This window comes from Odontesthes bonariensis, chromosome 19 (assembly GCF_027942865.1).
Source record: "Odontesthes bonariensis isolate fOdoBon6 chromosome 19, fOdoBon6.hap1, whole genome shotgun sequence".
Lineage (NCBI taxonomy): Eukaryota > Metazoa > Chordata > Actinopteri > Atheriniformes > Atherinopsidae > Odontesthes > Odontesthes bonariensis.
In genome coordinates this window covers 4,569,431-4,586,605 of record NC_134524.1, presented here as the reverse complement: position 1 = coordinate 4,586,605, position 17,175 = coordinate 4,569,431, and the positions used below count along the sequence as shown (strand labels likewise).

General features: G+C 38.1%; 1 protein-coding gene, 1 long non-coding RNA gene and 5 other non-coding genes across 8 annotated transcripts in view; 6 read left to right on the top strand and 1 right to left on the bottom strand.

Annotated features, from left to right (window-relative positions):
- trim2b (tripartite motif containing 2b) overlaps positions 1 to 10,863 on the bottom strand; it is a 34,253-nt gene extending 23,390 nt beyond the window's left edge. For both annotated transcript variants that reach the window (XM_075451089.1, XM_075451090.1), the window contains exon 1: positions 10,684 to 10,863. The gene's annotated coding sequence lies outside the window, so the exon portion shown is untranslated. The remainder of the gene's footprint in view (positions 1 to 10,683) is intronic.
- Positions 10,864 to 13,074: 2,211 nt separating this feature from the next.
- LOC142368646 (uncharacterized) lies at positions 13,075 to 16,116 on the top strand. Its single transcript, XR_012767401.1, has 7 exons — positions 13,075 to 13,152; positions 14,096 to 14,274; positions 14,831 to 14,913; positions 15,122 to 15,197; positions 15,426 to 15,508; positions 15,704 to 15,786; positions 15,989 to 16,116. It is a non-coding gene; the product is annotated as an uncharacterized LOC142368646 (long non-coding RNA).
- On the top strand, positions 14,662 to 14,754 carry LOC142369576 (small nucleolar RNA SNORD14). The gene has a single exon (XR_012767656.1). It is a non-coding gene; the product is annotated as a small nucleolar RNA SNORD14 (small nucleolar RNA).
- LOC142369557 (small nucleolar RNA SNORD14) lies at positions 14,952 to 15,044 on the top strand. The gene has a single exon (XR_012767638.1). It is a non-coding gene; the product is annotated as a small nucleolar RNA SNORD14 (small nucleolar RNA).
- Positions 15,257 to 15,349, top strand: LOC142369556 (small nucleolar RNA SNORD14). The gene has a single exon (XR_012767637.1). It is a non-coding gene; the product is annotated as a small nucleolar RNA SNORD14 (small nucleolar RNA).
- LOC142369558 (small nucleolar RNA SNORD14) lies at positions 15,547 to 15,639 on the top strand. The gene has a single exon (XR_012767639.1). It is a non-coding gene; the product is annotated as a small nucleolar RNA SNORD14 (small nucleolar RNA).
- On the top strand, positions 15,826 to 15,918 carry LOC142369555 (small nucleolar RNA SNORD14). Its single transcript, XR_012767636.1, has one exon. It is a non-coding gene; the product is annotated as a small nucleolar RNA SNORD14 (small nucleolar RNA).
- Positions 16,117 to 17,175: the final 1,059 nt, after the last annotated feature.

The window sequence follows — 17,175 nt, the reverse complement described above, 5'->3', positions numbered from 1 at the left end:
CGGTTAATATTTGGAAACTCTGACTTGTGACTTTAAATCAAATGCAACAAAGAGCTACAGTTTTGCCTTTGGCCTCCACCTCTCAGCAGTTTCCTGCAAACGTCTCTCTTCAGTGCTGATGACAAAGCAGTGCAGGAATGGCAGCGACCTCAGTCTGGAGCTAATTCTGCAGAAATAAGTCGTGGTTTTTGTACGATGTTCACAAAATGCTGGTGTAATCCTCCTCAAGCTGAAATCTCATTAAAGAAAGGAATAGTGTAAGCCACACCAGCATTATACAAATGGATAGACCATGCTTTACATGCTTTGGTTTAGTTTTACCAAACACCTATTACCAGGGTAACCATTGGGGTCACCAGATCGACCATTATGCTTTAATGTTCTTTGTACTTGAAACAGTCACTCAGCTCGACCAACACATTCGTACGATGTCCCTCTTAACAATGTGGCAACAGCAGCGCCTGGCTCTCGCTGATAAAACCCATAAAAACACAGTCAGGTTTGTGTAGTATCGTCCACCGAGGATTTAAACGCGTTTCAGCCACTCTCAGGAGGTTAGAAAATTAGGGAAATAAGACCTCTCCAGTGCCCTCAACTGAGACATCACTTTAAAACTACTGGAGAAAAAGGATTGAATCGATTAATATATTCAAAGGCGACATTTGTGTCTATTTTCTCCATAAAGTGGCACTGAAAACCATCTCTTTTGACTTGTGTCTGTTGAATAAATGTTCAGACTAACTGATAATAAATCACAGATTCAACTTTTTGTTGCTGTTCAACGGGAATGTGGTTTGAACTTGGTTATTTTCACTCAGTTAAAAACCTAAAAGAACTTCCTGTCAGAATGAACTGACTAGTGACAGTTTGTGGTCGTGTTTTAAACAAAATACGTGTATGTACGATCCTCTGCTGCGCACACTTAAGGCCTGTTTATGGTCAGAAACCAGGTCGTCTGCGTGTGTGTCGCAGTTAACGCAGACATGCCCCCCCACCTTTCGCAGACACTCTGGTGCACCTCCCCAAAACTGTAACTGACCGCAGACAGTTGGACAGATATCGTCGCAGGGAGGAGAGAAAGGAGGCCTCTGATTGGTCAACTCTACATCCGCTCTACACTATGCGTATTTCTGGTTTGCTAACCGGCTAATGGTGACGCTAAGCGTGCTAACCGTGACGCTTCTTTCGCCTCTCTGCCAGCTCCAGTAGTAGCAATATTTCTTCTATTTCTAGATCGATCAGCTGCATCTCAATCAAAGTGCGCATTCGTCCAGTCGCCATTGTTGTTGAATGACCTCCGTAACCGGAAGAGAAACACGCCACCCACCACACCAGCAGTCCTAGCTTGTTCATGATTGTCCCTCTTGCGTTGTGGCGTGGAATTAACATACCGCAGACAGCGCTTCAAAATTGGGCATAAATCAAAAATAACTGCGTCATACCTGCGACAGACTGCTGCGAGAGTATACACGGCCCTTTAGGCTTCATTTACACTGCAAGTCTTGATGCCCAGATCAGATTTTTTGCCTAAATCCGATTTTTTTTAACGTGTGGTTACACGTACTTTAATAATGTGACTCATATCTGATTCACGCGATTACACTTGCCTATCACCTGAAACATCGCGCTTAAGTGTTTACCAAACTCTGCTGCTGAGGCAAATGGACGACGTTGACACAGGTGTGATGTTGGTGTTGCGGTACATGAGAAGTTCGCCCAACACTTCCTCAACTGTCCACTGCGCCTCGTTGGTTTTGACCTCCTCCAACATGTTCCTCGTATGTTTACGCGTCTCGCATGCACTAGCTTACCACGTGCGACAAAAAAACCTAAATCCTCGCATATTTAATGACGTGCGGAACGCAATGTGTAAGAATATCCGATCTGCCTGTGTACACGGCGGTCGCATTGTCACATATCCGATTCGTATCTGATACATTTCCACATATGAAGGAGGCCTGTATCCGATCTCAAAATATCCGAATGCATGCGTCCTCCTCCTATTTACATGGTCAAAAAACATATCCGATCTGTGTCACATGAGAGAGAAAAATCGGAATTGGGTAACATTTAACTGACAGTGTAAATGTAGCCTAAAAGATTAGTTTTCATTTTAGGAAGTCGGCTTAACTCTGCTTGGAATAACAGAAGCACGATGTCCCTGATCCAACGCGCCGGCTGCTGAGAACACTCTCATTTAATTAGGAAGCGGCTTCCATCGTCCTGCCTCAGCAGACTCCATCAGCTGTTGGTGGGAGTCGGTAAAAACGAGTTTGAGGCGAGTCGCAGCTGCAGGCTGACGTTAACGGTCAGACCGGTTTCTGAAATCAAACGCTCGCACTGGTAATCTGATCCGTCTCCTGTTTATTCCCGTGGGAAAGTTCATGTTCACGGCCCGCTTCCCTCAAGTCAGAAATGAAATGTGTTACTGTCATCAGCGGTTTTTATTTAGAGTTTATTTCTCTGTTCAGTCTCTTTGCATCTCTTCATACTTCTGGTGTCTCTGTGGTCGAGTCATTTTTCTTTTTGGTACTTTGCTTCTCTGTAGATTTTCTTTGGGTTTGTATGTTTTGTGGCATCTCTCAATGGTATTTTTTATGTGTTCTTTAAAGTGGTTCTACGTTTTATTCTGCTCATTGTGGGCTTTTTGTACATATTAAATAAATTGTGGTCATTTTGATGTTTATTCATGAAGTGCTGCATGTTATTTTACATCATTGCAACCATTTTGCATCTTACTGCGGTTATTTTGTATCTTTTTGTGGTTGATTTGCATCTTACTGCGGTTATTTTGTATCTTTTTGTGGTTGATTTGCATCTTTCTGTGGTTATTTTGTATCTTTTTGTGGTTGATTTGCATCTTACTGCGGTTATTTTGTATCTTTTTGTGGTTGATTTGCATCTTTCTGTGGTTATTTTGTATCTTTTTATGGTTGATTTGCATCTTACTGTGGTTATTTTGTGTCTTTTTGTGGTTGATTTGCATCTTACTGTGGTTATTTTGTGTCTTTTTGTGGTTGATTTGCATCTTACTGTGGTTATTTTGTGTCTTTTTGTGTTTGATTTGCATCTTACTGCGGTTATTTTGTCTTTTTGTGGTTGATTTGCATCTTACTGCGGTTATTTTGTGTCTTTTTGTGTTTGATTTGCATCTTACTGCGGTTATTTTGTCTTTTTGTGGTTGATTTGCATCTTACTGCGGTTATTGTGTGTCTTTTTGTGGTTGATTTGCATCTTACTGCGGTTATTTTGTGTCTTTTTGTGGTTGATTTGCATCTTACTGCGGTTATTTTGTGTCTTTTTGTGTTTGATTTGCATCTTACTGCGGTTATTTTGTGTCTTTTTGTGGTTGATTTGCATCTTACTGCGGTTATTTTGTGTCTTTTTGTGGTTGATTTGCATCTTACTGCGGTTATTTTGTATCTTTTTGTGGTTGATTTGCATCTTACTGTGGTTATTTTGCGTTTTTTTGTGGTTGATTTGCATCTTACTGTGGTTATTTTGTATCTTTTTGCGGTTGATTTGCATCTTACTGCGGTTATTTTGTGTCTTTTTGTGTTTGATTTGCATCTTACTGCGGTTATTTTGTGTCTTTTTGTGGTTGATTTGCATCTTACTGCGGTTATTGTGTGTCTTTTTGTGGTTGATTTGCATCTTACTGCGGTTATTTTGTGTCTTTTTGTGGTTGATTTGCATCTTACTGCGGTTATTTTGTGTCTTTTTGTGTTTGATTTGCATCTTACTGCGGTTATTTTGTGTCTTTTTGTGGTTGATTTGCATCTTACTGCGGTTATTTTGTGTCTTTTTGTGGTTGATTTGCATCTTATTGCGGTTATTTTATATCTTTTTGTGGTTGATTTGCATCTTACTGCGGTTATTTTGTGTCTTTTTGGGGTTGATTTGCATCTTACTGCGGTTATTGTGTGTCTTTTTGGGGTTGATTTGCATCTTACTGCGGTTATTTTGTGTCTTATTGTGGTTGATTTGCATCTTACTGCGGTTATTTTGCGTTTTTTTGTGGTTGATTTGCATCTTACTGTGGTTATTTTGTATCTTTTTGCGGTTGATTTGCATCTTACTGCGGTTATTTTGTATCTTTTTGTGGTTGATTTGCATCTTACTGCGGTTATTTTGCGTCTTTTTGTGGTTGATTTGCATCTTACTGCAGTTATTTTGTATCTTTTTGCGGTTGATCTGCATCTTACTGCGGTTATTTTGTATCTTTTTGCGGTTGATTTGCATCTTACTGTGGTTATTTTGTGTCTTTTTGTGGTTGATTTGCATCTTACTGTGGTTATTTTGTGTCTTTTTGTGTTTGATTTGCATCTTATTGCGGTTATTTTGTATCTTTTTGCGGTTGATTTGCATCTTACTGCGGTTATTTTGTGTCTTTTGTGTTTGATTTGCATCTTTCTGTGGTTATTTTGTATCTTTTTGCGGTTGATTTGCATCTTACTGCGGTTATTTTGTGTCTTTTTGTGTTTGATTTGCATCTTACTGCGGTTATTTTGTATCTTTTTGCGGTTGATTTGCATCTTACTGCGGTTATTTTGTATCTTTTTGTGGTTGATTTGCATCTTACTGCGGTTATTTTGCGTCTTTTTGTGGTTGATTTGCATCTTACTGCGGTTATTTTGTGTCTTTTTGTGGTTGATTTGAATCTTACTGCGGTTATTTTGTGTCTTTTTGTGGTTGATTTGCATCTTACTGCGGTTATTTTGTGTCTTTTTGTGGTTGATTTGCATCTTACTGCGGTTATTTTGTATCTTTTTGCGGTTGATTTGCGTCTTACTGCGGTTATTTTGTGTCTTTTTGTGTTTGATTTGCATCTTACTGTGGTTATTTTGTGTCTTTTTGCGGTTGATTTGCATCTTACTGCGGTTATTTTGTGTCTTTTTGTGGTTGATTTGCATCTTACTGCGGTTATTTTGTGTCTTTTTGTGGTTGATTTGCATCTTACTGCGGTTATTTTGTATCTTTTTGCGGTTGATTTGCATCTTACTGTGGTTATTTTGTGTCTTTTTGTGTTGGATTTGCATCTTTCTGTGGTTATTTTGTATCTTTTTGTGGTTGATTTGCATCTTACTGTGGTTATTTTGTATCTTTTTGTGGTTGATTTGCATCTTATTGCGGTTATTTTGTGTCTTTTTGTGGTTGATTTGCATCTTACTGCGGTTATTTTGTATCTTTTTGCGGTTGATTTGCATCTTACTGTGGTTATTTTGTGTCTTTTTGTGTTTGATTTGCATCTTACTGCGGTTATTTTGTATCTTTTTGTGGTTGATTTGCATCTTACTGCGGTTATTTTATATCTTTTTGTGGTTGATTTGCATCTTACTGCGGTTATTTTGTGTCTTTTTGGGGTTGATTTGCATCTTACTGCGGTTATTGTGTGTCTTTTTGGGGTTGATTTGCATCTTACTGCGGTTATTTTGTGTCTTTTTGTGGTTGATTTGCATCTTACTGCGGTTCCTTTGTATCTTTTTGTGGTCGATTTGCATCTTTCTGTGGTTATTTTGTATCTTTTTGTGGTTGATTTGCATCTTACTGTGGTTATTTTGTGTCTTTTTGTGGTTGATTTGCATCTTTCTGTGGTTATTTTGTATCTTTTTGTGGTGTATTTGCATCTTACTGCGGTTATTTTGTGTCTTTTTGTGGTTGATTTGCATCTTACTGCGGTTATTTTGTGTCTTTTTGTGGTTGATTTGAATCTTACTGCGGTTATTTTGTATCTTTTTGTGGTTGATTTGAGTCTTACTGCGGTTATTTTGTGTCTTTTTAGGGTTGATTTGCATCTTACTGCGGTTATTTTGTGTCTTTTTGTGGTTGATTTGCATCTTACTGCGGTTATTTTGTATCTTTTTGTGGTTGATTTGAGTCTTACTGCGGTTATTTTGTGTCTTTTTAGGGTTGATTTGCATCTTACTGCGGTTATTTTGTGTCTTTTTGTGGTTGATTTGCATCTTACTGCGGTTACTTTGTATCTTTTTGTGGTTGATTTGAATCTTACTGCGGTTATTTTGTGTCTTTTTGTGGTTGATTTGCATCTTACTGTGGTTATTTTGTGTCTTTTTAGGGTTGATTTGCATCTTACTGCGGTTATTTTGTATCTTTTTGTGTTTGATTTGCATCTTACTGCGGTTATTTTGTGTCTTTTTGTGTTTGATTTGCATCTTACTGCGGTTATTTTGTGTCTTTTTGTGGTTGATTTGCATCTTATTGCGGTTATTTTATATCTTTTTGTGGTTGATTTGCATCTTACTGCGGTTATTTTGTGTCTTTTTGGGGTTGATTTGCATCTTACTGCGGTTATTGTGTGTCTTTTTGGGGTTGATTTGCATCTTACTGCGGTTATTTTGTGTCTTTTTGTGGTTGATTTGCATCTTACTGCGGTTCCTTTGTATCTTTTTGTGGTCGATTTACATCTTTCTGTGGTTATTTTGTATCTTTTTGTGGTTGATTTGCATCTTACTGTGGTTATTTTGTGTCTTTTTGTGGTTGATTTGCATCTTTCTGTGGTTATTTTGTATCTTTTTGTGGTTGATTTGCATCTTACTGCGGTTATTTTGTGTCTTTTTGTGGTTGATTTGCATCTTACTGCGGTTATTTTGTGTCTTTTTGTGTTTGATTTGCATCTTACTGCGGTTATTTTGTGTCTTTTTGTGGTTGATTTGCATCTTATTGCGGTTATTTTATATCTTTTTGTGGTTGATTTGCATCTTACTGCGGTTATTTTGTGTCTTTTTGTGGTCGATTTGCATCTTACTGCGGTTATTTTGTGTCTTTTTAGGGTTGATTTGCATCTTACTGCGGTTATTTTGTGTCTTTTTGTGGTTGATTTGCATCTTACTGTGGTTATTTTGTGTCTTTTTGTGGTTGATTTGCATCTTACTGCGGTTATTTTGTATCTTTTTGTGGTTGATTTGCATCTTACTGCGGTTACTTTGTATCTTTTTGTGGTCGATTTGCATCTTACTGTGGTTATTTTGTGTCTTTTTGTGGTTGATTTGCATCTTTCTGTGGTTATTTTGTATCTTTTTGTGGTAGATTTGCATCTTACTGCGGTTATTTTGTGTCTTTTTGTGGTTGATTTGCATCTTACTGCGGTTATTTTGTATCTTTTTGTGTTTGATTTGCATCTTACTGCGGTTATTTTGTATCTTTTTGCGGTTGATTTGCATCTTACTGCGGTTATTTTGTTTCGTTTTGCTGTTGATTTGCATCTTACTGCGGTTATTTTGTATCTTTTTGTGGTTGATTTGCATCTTACTGTGGTTATTTTGTATCTTTTTGTGGTTGATTTGCATCTTACTGCGGTTATTTTGCGTTTTTTTGTGGTTGATTTGCATCTTACTGTGGTTATTTTGTATCTTTTTGCTGTTGATTTGCATCTTACTGCGGTTATTTTGTATCTTTTTGTGGTTGATTTGCATCTTACTGCGGTTATTTTGTATCTTTTTGTGGTCGATTTGCATCTTACTGCGGTTATTTTGTATCTTTTTGTGGTCGATTTGCATCTTACTGCGGTTATTTTGTATCTTTTTGTGGTCGATTTGCATCTTACTGCGGTTATTTTGTATCTTTTTGTGGTCGATTTGCATCTTACTGCGGTTATTTTGTATCTTTTTGTGGTCGATTTGCATCTTACTGCGGTTATTTTGTATCTTTTTGTGGTCGATTTGCATCTTACTGCGGTTATTTTGTATCTTTTTGTGGTCGATTTGCATCTTACTGCGGTTATTTTGTATCTTTTTGTGGTCGATTTACATCTTACTGCGGTTATTTTGTATCTTTTTGTGGTCGATTTGCATCTTACTGCGGTTATTTTGTGTCTTTTTGTGGTCGATTTGCATCTTACTGCGGTTATTTTGTGTCTTTTTGTGGTTGATTTGCATCTTACTGCGGTTATTTTGTATCTTTTTGTGGTTGATTTGCATCTTACTGCGGTTACTTTGTATCTTTTTGTGGTCGATTTGCATCTTACTGTGGTTATTTTGTGTCTTTTTGTGGTTGATTTGCATCTTTCTCTGGTTATTTTGTATCTTTTTGTGGTTGATTTGCATCTTACTGCGGTTATTTTGTGTCTTTTTGTGGTTGATTTGCATCTTACTGCGGTTATTTTGTATCTTTTTGTGTTTGATTTGCATCTTACTGCGGTTATTTTGTATCTTTTTGCGGTTGATTTGCATCTTACTGCGGTTATTTTGTATCGTTTTGCTGTTGATTTGCATCTTACTCCGGTTATTTTGTATCTTTTTGTGGTTGATTTGCATCTTACTGCGGTTATTTTGTATCGTTTTGCTGTTGATTTGCATCTTACTCCGGTTATTTTGTATCTTTTTGCTGTTGATTTGCATCTTACTGCGGTTATTTTGTATCGTTTTGCTGTTGATTTGCATCTTACTCCGGTTATTTTGTATCTTTTTGCTGTTGATTTGCATCTTACTGCGGTTATTTTGTATCTTTTTGTGGTTGATTTGCATCTTACTGCGGTTATTTTGTATCTTTTTGTGGTCGATTTGCATCTTACTGCGGTTATTTTGTATCTTTTTGTGGTCGATTTGCATCTTACTGCGGTTATTTTGTATGTTTTTGTGGTCGATTTGCATCTTACTGCGGTTATTTTGTATCTTTTTGTGGTTGATTTGCATCTTACTGCGGTTATTTTGTATCTTTTTGTGGTCGATTTGCATCTTACTGCGGTAATTTTGTATCTTTTTGTGGTTGATTTGCATCTTACTGCGGTTATTTTGTGTCTTTTTGTGGTCGATTTGCATCTTACTGCGGTTATTTTGTATCTTTTTGTGGTCGATTTGCATCTTACTGCGGTTATTTTGTGTCTTTTTGTGGTCGATTTGCATCTTACTGCGGTTATTTTGTATCTTTTTGTGGTCGATTTGCATCTTACTGCGGTTATTTTGTATGTTTTTGTGGTCGATTTGCATCTTACTGCGGTTATTTTGTATCTTTTTGTGGTTGATTTGCATCTTACTGCGGTAATTTTGTCTGTTTTTGTGGTTGATTTGCATCTTACTGCGGTAATTTTGTATCTTTTTGTGGTCGATTTGCATCTTACTGCGGTTGACATATCTTCTCTTGGTCATTTTGGGTGTAGTTTGTAGATATTTTGTGTATTTTTTTAGCAGTTTTAGATATCTTTATTGCCATTTTCTTGCGGTTTTTGTTGTTTTGCTTCTCATATGAGTGTTTTTGTACTCTGTAATTGTACTGTAATTTGTTGCATCTCTTGAGAAGCATTTTTTAAATCTCATTGTTGTTGTTCTGCTCCAGTTCATAATTTTTGTCTTTATTAGTCCTCTTCAAAGGTATTTTGTGTGTCCTTCTCAGTTGTTTTAAACGTCATTTTAATAAAATGTTACATTGTTTTATTGATTTTGTTGCTCTCTTTGTGGTCAGTGTGCATCTTGCCAGCATCATGTTGCATCTTTGTAGTAGTTTTGCATTTCTGTGTCTCTTTGTACTTATTTTGCTTCTGATTTGAGTCTTTTATGTCTTTTTGTGGTTTCCTTTGTATGTAATGTGTCTCCATAGACATTTTGAACATCTTTCTTCGTTGTCATTTCAAATCTCTTTGGAGTTATTTTGTGTGCTTTTTGTCAGTGACGGTGCATCTGTAGTTGTTTCCATTTTAATCTTTATAGTTGTTTTGGATGTTTTTTTTTTAACAATCATTTCATTCTTCTCACCACTTTTCTTGTTGCTGTTTAGAGATTTTTGTTGTAAATTTCTGTTTTCTTTCTCTTGTCTTGTTGCTCATCATTTTCATGTTTTCTCCTTTTATCGTTTTGCATCTTAACAGTAATTTTGGGGCTTTTTTTAACAGTCTTGTGTCTTTTCGTGCCCATTTTGTGCCCTTTTTCAGCTATTTTGCTACAACCACTTTAGATCTGACTGGTCGTTCAGTGTCTCTCTCGTTATAGTTATTTGATGTCTTATTATCTATTTTTAGCTGACTTTACAATACAATTTACAATAGTTTTATGTCCATGTGTACATCTCAGTGTGGTCATTTTTATCGTAGTTCTTGTCTCTGTTGGGATTTAATATCCGTTCATAGTTGTTTTGGATTCATTTTTTCTCTTTTTGGTCACGTGACTGACTTTTTAAGCAGAAATAATAACTTTAAACGTCGTCTCACACATAAACCCCCCCTGTCGGCCCAGCCTCTGACCCGTCTGGATTCTGTACGTGTGCACAGAGCAGAGTGGAGCTGTGAAAACGAGACGATCGGCCCAGTTTCTGTTCACAGAAGTGACGTACCTCCTGTTACTGTTAGCACTCGGGATGCTAACGCGTTCATACAGGCCTGACAGCACACACACCCTCCCACCTACGCACCCACCCAACCACAAACACACACACACACACACACACACACACACAGACACTTGTTTTTGCTCTAAAGCTGAGGTGGATCAGTTCATGCCTGCGTTCATTCATTCAATCTGTCCATCCTCATTTCCTCCACTCCTCTATCCTTCATCCCTCTCTCCCAGGCATGCTACAGCTGCTGCTGTCATCCTCAAACATTCCTCCATCTGTCCATCATCCATCCACCCACCCACCCATCCATCCATCCATCCATCCATCCATCCATCCATCCATCCATCCATCCACCCATCTTCCTGTCCTCTCATCCCAGAAAATAAAGCCTGCACTCACCATATTTTCTGGATGATCAGTGTCTGTTTTCCAGCCTGAAGCCATCGCGTCATGATACCGTCTTGTTTGCTGCCTCTCCTGTGTGTGTGTGTGTGTGTGTGTGTGTGTGCAAGCATGTGGGAGGGGGGAGGATTTCATCGTCACGGCAACACCAGCAGCTTGCAGCAGCAGCACCAGCAGCACCATGAGCAGGAAGAGCTGAGAACAGGGGGGAGGGTGGAGCGTCATAGATAGCCGTGCGGCAACCAATCGGGTGCAAGACGGGGGCAGCGAGCTGATTGGTTCATGCATCTGTCAGTCGTGAGGTGGCGTTTGGGAGTCTGACAACACTCGGGTCTTTTGACTTTGTGTGAACAAATCAGATGTTTCCGGAAGGATTGATGAGGTAATAATGAGAAATAAAAAGTCGGAAAAAAAAGAAAAAAAGAAAATCAGACTTTTGGTTAAACAGTAAAACAAGAATGATACGAATTAATTCAGTAGAAATCTAATTTACAGAGTAGAAATGGGATCATGACAACTTGTTAGAATAATAATGATAAAGATTATATCAGTAATACAATCAAACATAAGAACATGAGCGTTTATAAGCCACTGACTGAATCGTTTTTATTAGGGCTGGGCGAGTTCACTCGTTATAATCGCGTTAACGCATTGATTATTTAACGCGATAAATATTTAATCGCGCATTAACGCAGGCTTTTATTATTGTAAAAGTCTGTTTAAAATCAAATAAAGTTTTATTATTTATTTTATTTTGTAAAAGTCTGCTGCTCACAGGCTTTTATTTTGTAAAAGTCTGCTGCTGTCTGCTGTGGAACAGGAAAAGAAAGTAATCGGCGGATCCACCAAACATGGAGAAGGGTACGGAACTTTTACTCGGCCATTTTCATTTTAAAGTTCTTCCAGACGGCGGAGTCGACAGAACCAAAGTCATCTGTAAACACTGCCAAGTTGAATTGTCTTCTCAGCGTAGTAGTTCCAGTCTAAAATATCACTTAAAGGCAAAACACACAACTGATAGCAGCAAGTCATTCAAGGAAACAGACAGTGGAGCGAGGCTTCTACATAAAAACTACAGAAAGATGCTGATGTTAAAAGTGTGTTTGCACAACAAATGTTATGGCACTTTCATTCATATGGCAGCACATTTAAAATAAAACTAAATGCTAAAAGCTATACGCTACTTTTGGATTCAATTTTGGATTTTGCGTACAAATGCGATTAATCATGATTAATCAGGAAAATCATGAGATTAATTAGATTAAATATTTTAATGGTTGCCCAGCCCTAGTTTTTATTTAACGATTATTTCTGCTCCTCATCCTCTGCTAGGCTTTGAGCCTGTCTGACAGCTTCAGCCGAGGAACCATTAACAGATTTATTTCTGGCAGTCGTGGTTTATCTTTATTTAGTCATCGCCTTTTGTTGCCCAACCTCATCTCGCTGTTTCAAAATGTTCTACAGTGACAATAAAAATTATTCTATTCTAACTCGTGATTTCTGGAGTCTGAGAACAAATGAAACCAACAGATACAAACACCAGTTATTGGCCACTCAAACGCTGATAAATCAGGATCCGATTGAAAGATATTTTACTGATTTTCTGTTGTTTTTAATGTGGGTAAAATGATTTTTTTTTAAAACATGAAAAAGATCATAATTTGGTTTATCGTTGTTCGTCGTTGTGTTGATGAATTCAGAGAAAACTTTGTAAATGTGTTCAAAATCCACAAGAAAGTCGGTGGAAGTTGTGGAATCCAAGACGCCGCCACGCAATGATGTCATCGGTGATGTCATCACATGCAAATTAGGTGATTAAATCGACTACTTTCAGAAACTTTGGGTCTTTATCTCTGGCCATTTTAAAGCTGCAGCCGTTTGAGATGTGAAGCTTTCTTTACATTCTTTACCCTAAATTAATTAAGGGAGTTTTTTTTCACTCAGGATTGAATCGAAGAGAAGATTCAATTCAATCTGTTGGCTTCCTTAGCTAGGCAACTTTTTTTCAAATTGGTATTATTTCAATTGGGCTAATTTGGAATTCAATTAATTTGACTTGATTGGATTATGATTGTATCCCTAAGAATCTGATAATAAGTGGCTTGAATTGGACTGCATCTTTGAACAGATGACATCTGTTGTGATTTGACTTTGAATTGAATTGGATAAAATTAGTTCTGTATAAACATACTAAAACAAATGTGTATCTCTTTTTTTAAAGCTTTTGGTGACATTTAAGGTGATAATTTATATTTTTAACGCTGGAGACGAGCCAGAAAACACAGAAAAGCATGCTAGGCGACCTCTTGTAGCTGTTTCACTTCAGCCTCCGGACCAGCAGGCGGCGCTAAACCGCATCAAACCAGATTTAGAAGCCTCCATGATGTATTTAAAAGGCGGAGCAGCGCGCCTTCGGTCAGTTGAACAGGAGCAGTGGGGGAGTCGGAGACTGGTCGGACAATGACGGTAAATATGGCCTAAATATTGTCTTTATACCTTAAATAAAAACATTATCCCTTTTAAATAGGTTATATTTAGCTGTTAGATGGTGATATTTACATGATATGAGGAGTAAATGCAGCGGATGGCGGTGGATGTCTCCTGTTGTAAAGATAATGTAACTCTAAAGGACTCTAGCTTTTTTTTTTTTCTTTAATCGAGCCGCGTTTCTATGACGATAACGGGCAGTTTGTTTAAAAAAACTTTATTTAAAACTGCACTTTAGCAGCGTACCACGTGGTGGAAGCATGGGGGTTATCTTTAGCGGAAATGGTGCTAAGATTGTTTTTATATATCAAATCTTTTTGTTTTTCACTACTTTTAGTTAGTTTCAGTATTTTTAAAGTCTTGTTTTACTAGATTATTTATCCTGAAAGCATTATGGTCCGAGTATGTAAACATGGAGAGCTAGTTAGCTGGAATAAAAGTTGTTTTTCAAGCTTTATAAACGGTAATCATGTTACAGCTACATGGGGATTAGTCAAGTCAACTTTATTACCAATGCTGCCATATGTACAGGACACACTGAGAATTGAAATGGCGTTTCCTTCTTATCCCTGGTGCAAACCGCAATAAATATGAAAATAAAATATAGAGGAGAATATATATATATATATATATATATATATACATACAAGCTAAAAGATGGTTGCTGAAAAGGCAGTGGCAGATCTGTATTAATGTGGCAAGTGGAGCAGTACTAACTGAATTAACAGTACTAATATGTCAGTATAAACAGTGAGCTATAGTATTTAATTTAAACTGATTGTGTTATCTGTATAATTTGACTTAAATGTCTCTGTATATTTGACTTGAACTGACCATAATTGAGTTAAATCTTCATAGAAAAATGCGCTTTTGTTCATTTGGCATCTAAATGAATCCATTAATTTCCGTCTTCTCTTTCCAGGTTTTAAATGTTCCTGCTTGTTCTGTGGACGTCTGCAGCGACTCCCTAAAAGTTGGGCTGCTTTGTTGTTTGTGGAACACGACCTTCAGGGACACCACAGCGAGGATGCCAAGCTGTGCCAACATGGAGGATTCTGGTTATTCTTTCAGCACGAGAGGCAGAAAGAAACCTGTGGACAGGTGAGCTTCAACTTTTATTTTAATCTTAGTTTCCTCTGCCATTAACAGCTGGTGTCGGCTAAAGATTTTTTTTTTTTTACCTTCCAATAAACCCTGGACATGTTCTACTTTACTCTTACACTGATACTGGTTTTAATGTAAACAATAAACTGAGGATGGACTGAAAAAAAACTTTGAGATTCAAAGAGATCATCTTTCTTTGATGGCTTAATTTTGTCCCATACGGCAACATCCACTGTGGAAGGATTTAGAAAATTCACACCATACTTAAAAGGGAGTTATGGTTAAGATCCGTAATATCTCTATGAAGTTGTACGGTTGTGACACCAGCTGGATAAAACCTATAGTTCAGTTATTGACTTAACCAGCTCTGATCTGGTCTGCTTCTCGCTGTGATGATGCTTTTCCCTGCCATTCGTAGTTTCCACCAGAGGTCTAACGACCAAAGATGGCCCAAACCTTCCTTGGATGTCTGAGCGAACAATAGATTTGCATTTATTTATTTTTTCCTAATCGAGTTCTTCCATTTCAAAGCAAACTTGTTGTATCATTTTAGGCTGAACATCTTTCCCCGGGGCTGTTTGGACAGATAACGGAGCAGCAGAGTCCCAACAATGCTGACCAATGATTCAGAAACTGGTATGTGTGTTTAGGTTACATTATTCTTTTTCTTCCAGTCGCTGTGATGATGCTTTTCCCTGCCATTCGTAGTTTCCACCAGAGGTCTCACGACCAAAGATGGCCCAAACCTTCCTTGGATGTCTGAGCGACATAATATAAACGTAGACCATATCATCTGCCCCATCCCATGTGCTCCAGAACTTAACATCCTACATGTTTGTTTCAGGTACACGGTCTCTGCTGAGGGCTACGTTAGCTGGTCTCCAGTGGAAGGAAGCTCCTGCATCAGCGGTTGGTTCCAGGTTGGTATCCAGCAGTGATGGAGTATATGGAATTTTAGAAGTCCAGCTGTACTCACTGGTCGCTGTGATGATGCTTTTCCCTGCCATTCGTAGTTTCCACCAGAGGTCTCACGACCAAAGATGGCCCAAACCTTCCTTGGATGTCTGAGCGAACAATAGATTTACATTTTTATTTCTTTTTCTATTTGAGTTTTCCCATTTCAAAGCAAACTTGTTGTTTCATTTTAGGCTGAACATCTTTCCCCGGGGCTGTTTGGACCGATGACAAAGCAGCAGAGTCCTAACATTGCTGACCAATGATTGAGAAACTGGTATGTATGTTTAGGTTGGCATTATTTTTTTGTTCTAGTTGCTGTGATGATGCTTTTCCCTGCCATTCGTAGTTTCCACCAGAGGTCTAACGACCAAAGATGGCCCAAACCTTCCTTGGATGTCTGAGCGAACAGTAGATGTTGTAAACTTCCCGTTCTTCTCTTTCAGAACTAACTCTTATCGTGTTATTTTAGGCTGATCATCTTTCCCCTGGGCTGTTTGGACCGATGACAGAGCAGAAGAGTCCTAACATTGCTGACCAATGATTGAGAAACTGGTGTGTATGTTTAGGTTGGCATTATTTTTGTTGGTCTAGTCGCTGTGATGATGCTTTTCCCTGCCATTCGTAGTTTCCACCAGAGGTCTCACGACCAAAGATGGCCCAAACCTTCCTTGGATGTCTGAGCGACTTTAATTTTAGTGGTGAATATTAGCTTGGAGTTGTGTTTTTTGGTGACTGAATTTCCTTCTTCCCACAGGTCCACTGTTGAAAAGAAGGTGCCGATTTCACATGATGGGACTTCTTCTTTTCTTCTGTCGCATCATTATAAAGTTGGATTCGTGTGATTTGTGTTGAAGAAATAAATCCATCTGATGCAAAGTGAAACTAAGTGGTTTGAGTCGGCCTTATTGTTGTGCCCTTTGCAATTTCAACTAAAGCTCAACATGCTAATTATTTAGCACTAAACACAACATAATCCCTCCCCGCTGAGGGATGTAGAGGACTTTAAAAATAAATGTACCATGTTGAAACGCTGCTTTGGGATAATTTCTCAGAACTGAATGACCTCACACTTTAAACACAAGTTTAATATTGATACACATTCAAAGAGGCCATGGTAAGAAAATACTAAAGCGCTGTTTTTAAATGCTTAATTCTACAATTGTTCTACGTTAACCTGTTTTATTCTCATGTACTTCTAAACAAAGTAAACTGCAAGATTCTACTCTAGTAAGATATTAAACTTAATAAGCTAGTAATGCTAAACTCTCATTTGTAACAAACCAAAGATTCATTTCAAAAGCTTGGACCTACTTGTCTGACTTAATTTATGAGCTTTCTAGAGTGAACAGCACCACCTTTTGGGGTAACCTTGACATTGCACAGCTTTCTGCATTGAAGCAGTCTGAGTGTTAATATTGGATTACCCAGGTGAAAAATGCCTGTACAGAGCAGGGATGTCCAAAGTCGGTCCTCAAGGGGCCGCTGTCCTGCGGGTTTTGGATGTTTCCCTGCTTCAACAAACCTGATTCAGATCAATGCATCATCAGCAGGCTGCTGCAGAGCTTAACAATCTTTGGAAGAAAGCACAACAGAGGTGCATTAGTCCTGACTTGAAAGGCCTTATGTGACGACAAGCTGGCTTCGATACTCGTGCTACTCTATTCCGTGACACCGTCATCACTCACAATTCTGCAATGCCTCTATTTGGCATGTGTGACGTTTACATTTCACCAGTGAGGCACAACCAGAGGTGGGTAGAGTGGCCAAAAATTGTACTCGAGTAAAAGTACTGTTACTTTAGAATAATGTGACTCAAGTAAAAAGTAGTCATCCAAATAATTACTTGAGTGAGAGTAAAAAAGTGCTCAAGTACTGAGTAACTGTTGAGTAACGTCTGATTTATTTGCCTATTTACTAAACTATCTTAGGCATGAGGAAATT